General features: G+C 63.0%; 11 non-coding genes across 11 annotated transcripts; all 11 read left to right on the forward strand.

Annotated features, from left to right (window-relative positions):
- The first annotated feature begins 33 nt into the window (after positions 1-33).
- Positions 34-104, forward strand: PHYSODRAFT_t1323. Its single transcript has one exon. It is a non-coding gene; the product is annotated as a tRNA-Phe (tRNA).
- Positions 105-600: 496 nt separating this feature from the next.
- PHYSODRAFT_t1324 lies at positions 601-671 on the forward strand. Its single transcript has one exon. It is a non-coding gene; the product is annotated as a tRNA-Phe (tRNA).
- A 496-nt stretch (positions 672-1,167) lies between these two features.
- PHYSODRAFT_t1325 lies at positions 1,168-1,240 on the forward strand. The gene has a single exon. It is a non-coding gene; the product is annotated as a tRNA-Phe (tRNA).
- A 495-nt stretch (positions 1,241-1,735) lies between these two features.
- Positions 1,736-1,806, forward strand: PHYSODRAFT_t1326. Its single transcript has one exon. It is a non-coding gene; the product is annotated as a tRNA-Phe (tRNA).
- A 496-nt stretch (positions 1,807-2,302) lies between these two features.
- Positions 2,303-2,373, forward strand: PHYSODRAFT_t1327. Its single transcript has one exon. It is a non-coding gene; the product is annotated as a tRNA-Phe (tRNA).
- Positions 2,374-2,868: 495 nt separating this feature from the next.
- PHYSODRAFT_t1328 lies at positions 2,869-2,941 on the forward strand. Its single transcript has one exon. It is a non-coding gene; the product is annotated as a tRNA-Phe (tRNA).
- Positions 2,942-3,436: 495 nt separating this feature from the next.
- PHYSODRAFT_t1329 lies at positions 3,437-3,509 on the forward strand. The gene has a single exon. It is a non-coding gene; the product is annotated as a tRNA-Phe (tRNA).
- A 495-nt stretch (positions 3,510-4,004) lies between these two features.
- PHYSODRAFT_t1330 lies at positions 4,005-4,077 on the forward strand. The gene has a single exon. It is a non-coding gene; the product is annotated as a tRNA-Phe (tRNA).
- Positions 4,078-4,572: 495 nt separating this feature from the next.
- PHYSODRAFT_t1331 lies at positions 4,573-4,645 on the forward strand. Its single transcript has one exon. It is a non-coding gene; the product is annotated as a tRNA-Phe (tRNA).
- Positions 4,646-5,140: 495 nt separating this feature from the next.
- On the forward strand, positions 5,141-5,213 carry PHYSODRAFT_t1332. The gene has a single exon. It is a non-coding gene; the product is annotated as a tRNA-Phe (tRNA).
- Positions 5,214-5,708: 495 nt separating this feature from the next.
- On the forward strand, positions 5,709-5,781 carry PHYSODRAFT_t1333. The gene has a single exon. It is a non-coding gene; the product is annotated as a tRNA-Phe (tRNA).
- The last annotated feature ends 219 nt before the right edge of the window (positions 5,782-6,000 follow it).

The following is a 6,000-nucleotide window of genomic DNA, read 5'->3' on the forward strand; positions in this document are numbered from 1 at the left end:
TTTTGGGGCAGGCGGGTAGGTTTGACTTTTGGCGCCTCGATAGCTCAGTTGGGAGAGCGTCACTGAAGATCTGAAGGTCCCTGGTTCGATCCCGGGTCGCGGCACTTTTGCGTCCTTTTGCTGTGCTCGCCGCACTCGTTTCTGCGGCTCTGCGGTGTCTGGCACGCTGCCTACCATGGCGTGCCCATCGTGCTCGCTGCTGCCGCGCTGTTTCTCACCCGCGACGACTCCTACTGACCGGCTGCAGTCGGTGTGGCTGGCCCCGGGCTCAAGCGAGCTGTGGGTCAATTTCGACCAGCGCTGTTTGGTGTTCCGACACGTGTATAGCTACGAACACGGCACCGAGTGGGCGGCAGGACGTGGTAGCCCGGGCCAATGCGCTCGGGACGGCGTCAATAGTGCGTAGCGACGAGATACACTCGGCATGATCGGAGGTCTCGTTCGATGCGGGATGGCGTCGGAGCGGGGATCGGATTGGCCACGTAGGTAGAGGAGGGGACGGCGGCGGTGTGCGGGCAGCGTGTGTGGGCACGGGAAGCGTTGTGTTGTGCATGCGAGGGCGCAAAATTTTGGGGCAGGCGGGTAGGTTTGACTTTTGGCGCCTCGATAGCTCAGTTGGGAGAGCGTCACTGAAGATCTGAAGGTCCCTGGTTCGATCCCGGGTCGCGGCACTTTTGCGTCCTTTTGCTGTGCTCGCCGCACTCGTTTCTGCGGCTCTGCGGTGTCTGGCACGCTGCCTACCATGGCGTGCCCATCGTGCTCGCTGCTGCCGCGCTGTTTCTCACCCGCGACGACTCCTACTGACCGGCTGCAGTCGGTGTGGCTGGCCCCGGGCTCAAGCGAGCTGTGGGTCAATTTCGACCAGCGCTGTTTGGTGTTCCGACACGTCTATAGCTACGAACACGGCACCGAGTGGGCGGCAGGACGTGGTAGCCCGGGCCAATGCGCTCGGGACGGCGTCAATAGTGCGTAGCGACGAGATACACTCGGCATGATCGGAGGTCTCGTTCGATGCGGGATGGCGTCGGAGCGGGGATCGGATTGGCCACGTAGGTAGAGGAGGGGACGGCGGCGGTGTGCGGGCAGCGTGTGTGGGCACGGGAAGCGTTGTGTTGTGCATGCGAGGGCGCAAAATTTGGGGGCAGGCGGGTAGGTTTGATTTTTGGCGCCTCGATAGCTCAGTTGGGAGAGCGTCAGACTGAAGATCTGAAGGTCCCTGGTTCGATCCCGGGTCGCGGCACTTTTGCGTCCTTTTGCTGTGCTCGCCGCACTCGTTTCTGCGGCTCTGCGGGTCTGACACGCTGCCTACCATGGCGTGCCCATCGTGCTCGCTGCTGTCGCGCTGTTTCTCACCCGTGACGACTCCTACTGACCGGCTGCAGTCGGTGTGGCTGGCCCCGGGCTCAAGCGAGCTGCGGGTCAATTTCGACCAGCGCTGTTTGGTGTTCCGACACGTCTATAGCTACGAACACGGCACCGAGTGGGCGGCAGGACGTGGTAGCCCGGGCCAATGCGCTCGGGACGGCGTCAATAGTGCGTAGCGACGAGATACACTCGGCATGATCGGAGGTCTCGTTCGATGCGGGATGGCGTCGGAGCGGGGATCGGATTGGCCACGTAGGTAGAGGAGGGGACGGCGGCGGTGTGCGGGCAGCGTGTGTGGGCACGGGAAGCGTTGTGTTGTGCATGCGAGGGCGCAAAATTTTGGGGCAGGCGGGTAGGTTTGACTTTTGGCGCCTCGATAGCTCAGTTGGGAGAGCGTCACTGAAGATCTGAAGGTCCCTGGTTCGATCCCGGGTCGCGGCACTTTTGCGTCCTTTTGCTGTGCTCGCCGCACTCGTTTCTGCGGCTCTGCGGTGTCTGACACGCTGCCTACCATGGCGTGCCCATCGTGCTCGCTGCTGCCGCGCTGTTTCTCACCCGCGACGATTCCTACTGACCGGCTGCAGTCGGTGTGGCTGGCCCCGGGCTCAAGCGAGCTGCGGGTCAATTTCGACCAGCGCTGTTTGGTGTTCCGACACGTCTATAGCTACGAACACGGCACCGAGTGGGCGGCAGGACGTGGTAGCCCGGGCCAATGCGCTCGGGACGGCGTCAATAGTGCGTAGCGACGAGATACACTCGGCATGATCGGAGGTCTCGTTCGATGCGGGATGGCGTCGGAGCGGGGATCGGATTGGCCACGTAGGTAGAGGAGGGGACGGCGGCGGTGTGCGGGCAGCGTGTGTGGGCACGGGAAGCGTTGTGTTGTGCATGCGAGGGCGCAAAATTTTGGGGCAGGCGGGTAGGTTTGACTTTTGGCGCCTCGATAGCTCAGTTGGGAGAGCGTCACTGAAGATCTGAAGGTCCCTGGTTCGATCCCGGGTCGCGGCACTTTTGCGTCCTTTTGCTGTGCTCGCCGCACTCGTTTCTGCGGCTCTGCGGGTCTGGCACGCTGCCTACCATGGCGTGCCCATCGTGCTCGCTGCTGCCGCGCTGTTTCTCACCCGCGACGACTCCTACTGACCGGCTGCAGTCGGTGTGGCTGGCCCCGGGCTCAAGCGAGCTGCGGGTCAATTTCGACCAGCGCTGTTTGGTGTTCCGACACGTCTATAGCTACGAACACGGCACCGAGTGGGCGGCAGGACGTGGTAGCCCGGGCCAATGCGCTCGGGACGGCGTCAATAGTGCGTAGCGACGAGATACACTCGGCATGATCGGAGGTCTCGTTCGATGCGGGATGGCGTCGGAGCGGGGATCGGATTGGCCACGTAGGTAGAGGAGGGGACGGCGGCGGTGTGCGGGCAGCGTGTGTGGGCACGGGAAGCGTTGTGTTGTGCATGCGAGGGCGCAAAATTTGGGGGCAGGCGGGTAGGTTTGACTTTTGGCGCCTCGATAGCTCAGTTGGGAGAGCGTCAGACTGAAGATCTGAAGGTCCCTGGTTCGATCCCGGGTCGCGGCACTTTTGCGTCCTTTTGCTGTGCTCGCCGCACTCGTTTCTGCGGCTCTGCGGGTCTGACACGCTGCCTACCATGGCGTGCCCATCGTGCTCGCTGCTGCCGCGCTGTTTCTCACCCGCGACGACTCCTACTGACCGGCTGCAGTCGGTGTGGCTGGCCCCGGGCTCAAGCGAGCTGCGGGTCAATTTCGACCAGCGCTGTTTGGTGTTCCGACACGTGTATAGCTACGAACACGGCACCGAGTGGGCGGCAGGACGTGGTAGCCCGGGCCAATGCGCTCGGGACGGCGTCAATAGTGCGTAGCGACGAGATACACTCGGCATGATCGGAGGTCTCGTTCGATGCGGGATGGCGTCGGAGCGGGGATCGGATTGGCCACGTAGGTAGAGGAGGGGACGGCGGCGGTGTGCGGGCAGCGTGTGTGGGCACGGGAAGCGTTGTGTTGTGCATGCGAGGGCGCAAAATTTTGGGGCAGGCGGGTAGGTTTGACTTTTGGCGCCTCGATAGCTCAGTTGGGAGAGCGTCAGACTGAAGATCTGAAGGTCCCTGGTTCGATCCCGGGTCGCGGCACTTTTGCGTCCTTTTGCTGTGCTCGCCGCACTCGTTTCTGCGGCTCTGCGGGTCTGACACGCTGCCTACCATGGCGTGCCCATCGTGCTCGCTGCTGCCGCGCTGTTTCTCACCCGTGACGACTCCTACTGACCGGCTGCAGTCGGTGTGGCTGGCCCCGGGCTCAAGCGAGCTGCGGGTCAATTTCGACCAGCGCTGTTTGGTGTTCCGACACGTCTATAGCTACGAACACGGCACCGAGTGGGCGGCAGGACGTGGTAGCCCGGGCCAATGCGCTCGGGACGGCGTCAATAGTGCGTAGCGACGAGATACACTCGGCATGATCGGAGGTCTCGTTCGATGCGGGATGGCGTCGGAGCGGGGATCGGATTGGCCACGTAGGTAGAGGAGGGGACGGCGGCGGTGTGCGGGCAGCGTGTGTGGGCACGGGAAGCGTTGTGTTGTGCATGCGAGGGCGCAAAATTTTGGGGCAGGCGGGTAGGTTTGATTTTTGGCGCCTCGATAGCTCAGTTGGGAGAGCGTCAGACTGAAGATCTGAAGGTCCCTGGTTCGATCCCGGGTCGCGGCACTTTTGCGTCCTTTTGCTGTGCTCGCCGCACTCGTTTCTGCGGCTCTGCGGGTCTGACACGCTGCCTACCATGGCGTGCCCATCGTGCTCGCTGCTGTCGCGCTGTTTCTCACCCGTGACGACTCCTACTGACCGGCTGCAGTCGGTGTGGCTGGCCCCGGGCTCAAGCGAGCTGCGGGTCAATTTCGACCAGCGCTGTTTGGTGTTCCGACACGTCTATAGCTACGAACACGGCACCGAGTGGGCGGCAGGACGTGGTAGCCCGGGCCAATGCGCTCGGGACGGCGTCAATAGTGCGTAGCGACGAGATACACTCGGCATGATCGGAGGTCTCGTTCGATGCGGGATGGCGTCGGAGCGGGGATCGGATTGGCCACGTAGGTAGAGGAGGGGACGGCGGCGGTGTGCGGGCAGCGTGTGTGGGCACGGGAAGCGTTGTGTTGTGCATGCGAGGGCGCAAAATTTTGGGGCAGGCGGGTAGGTTTGATTTTTGGCGCCTCGATAGCTCAGTTGGGAGAGCGTCAGACTGAAGATCTGAAGGTCCCTGGTTCGATCCCGGGTCGCGGCACTTTTGCGTCCTTTTGCTGTGCTCGCCGCACTCGTTTCTGCGGCTCTGCGGGTCTGACACGCTGCCTACCATGGCGTGCCCATCGTGCTCGCTGCTGCCGCGCTGTTTCTCACCCGCGACGACTCCTACTGACCGGCTGCAGTCGGTGTGGCTGGCCCCGGGCTCAAGCGAGCTGCGGGTCAATTTCGACCAGCGCTGTTTGGTGTTCCGACACGTCTATAGCTACGAACACGGCACCGAGTGGGCGGCAGGACGTGGTAGCCCGGGCCAATGCGCTCGGGACGGCGTTAATAGTGCGTAGCGACGAGATACACTCGGCATGATCGGAGGTCTCGTTCGATGCGGGATGGCGTCGGAGCGGGGATCGGATTGGCCACGTAGGTAGAGGAGGGGACGGCGGCGGTGTGCGGGCAGCGTGTGTGGGCACGGGAAGCGTTGTGTTGTGCATGCGAGGGCGCAAAATTTTGGGGCAGGCGGGTAGGTTTGACTTTTGGCGCCTCGATAGCTCAGTTGGGAGAGCGTCAGACTGAAGATCTGAAGGTCCCTGGTTCGATCCCGGGTCGCGGCACTTTTGCGTCCTTTTGCTGTGCTCGCCGCACTCGTTTCTGCGGCTCTGCGGGTCTGGCACGCTGCCTACCATGGCGTGCCCATCGTGCTCGCTGCTGCCGCGCTGTTTCTCACCCGCGACGACTCCTACTGACCGGCTGCAGTCGGTGTGGCTGGCCCCGGGCTCAAGCGAGCTGCGGGTCAATTTCGACCAGCGCTGTTTGGTGTTCCGACACGTCTATAGCTACGAACACGGCACCGAGTGGGCGGCAGGACGTGGTAGCCCGGGCCAATGCGCTCGGGACGGCGTCAATAGTGCGTAGCGACGAGATACACTCGGCATGATCGGAGGTCTCGTTCGATGCGGGATGGCGTCGGAGCGGGGATCGGATTGGCCACGTAGGTAGAGGAGGGGACGGCGGCGGTGTGCGGGCAGCGTGTGTGGGCACGGGAAGCGTTGTGTTGTGCATGCGAGGGCGCAAAATTTGGGGGCAGGCGGGTAGGTTTGACTTTTGGCGCCTCGATAGCTCAGTTGGGAGAGCGTCAGACTGAAGATCTGAAGGTCCCTGGTTCGATCCCGGGTCGCGGCACTTTTGCGTCCTTTTGCTGTGCTCGCCGCACTCGTTTCTGCGGCTCTGCGGGTCTGGCACGCTGCCTACCATGGCGTGCCCATCGTGCTCGCTGCTGCCGCGCTGTTTCTCACCCGCGACGACTCCTACTGACCGGCTGCAGTCGGTGTGGCTGGCCCCGGGCTCAAGCGAGCTGTGGGTCAATTTCGACCAGCGCTGTTTGGTGTTCCGACACGTCTA

This window comes from Phytophthora sojae (assembly GCF_000149755.1).
Source record: "Phytophthora sojae unplaced genomic scaffold PHYSOscaffold_7, whole genome shotgun sequence".
Lineage (NCBI taxonomy): Eukaryota > Oomycota > Peronosporomycetes > Peronosporales > Peronosporaceae > Phytophthora > Phytophthora sojae.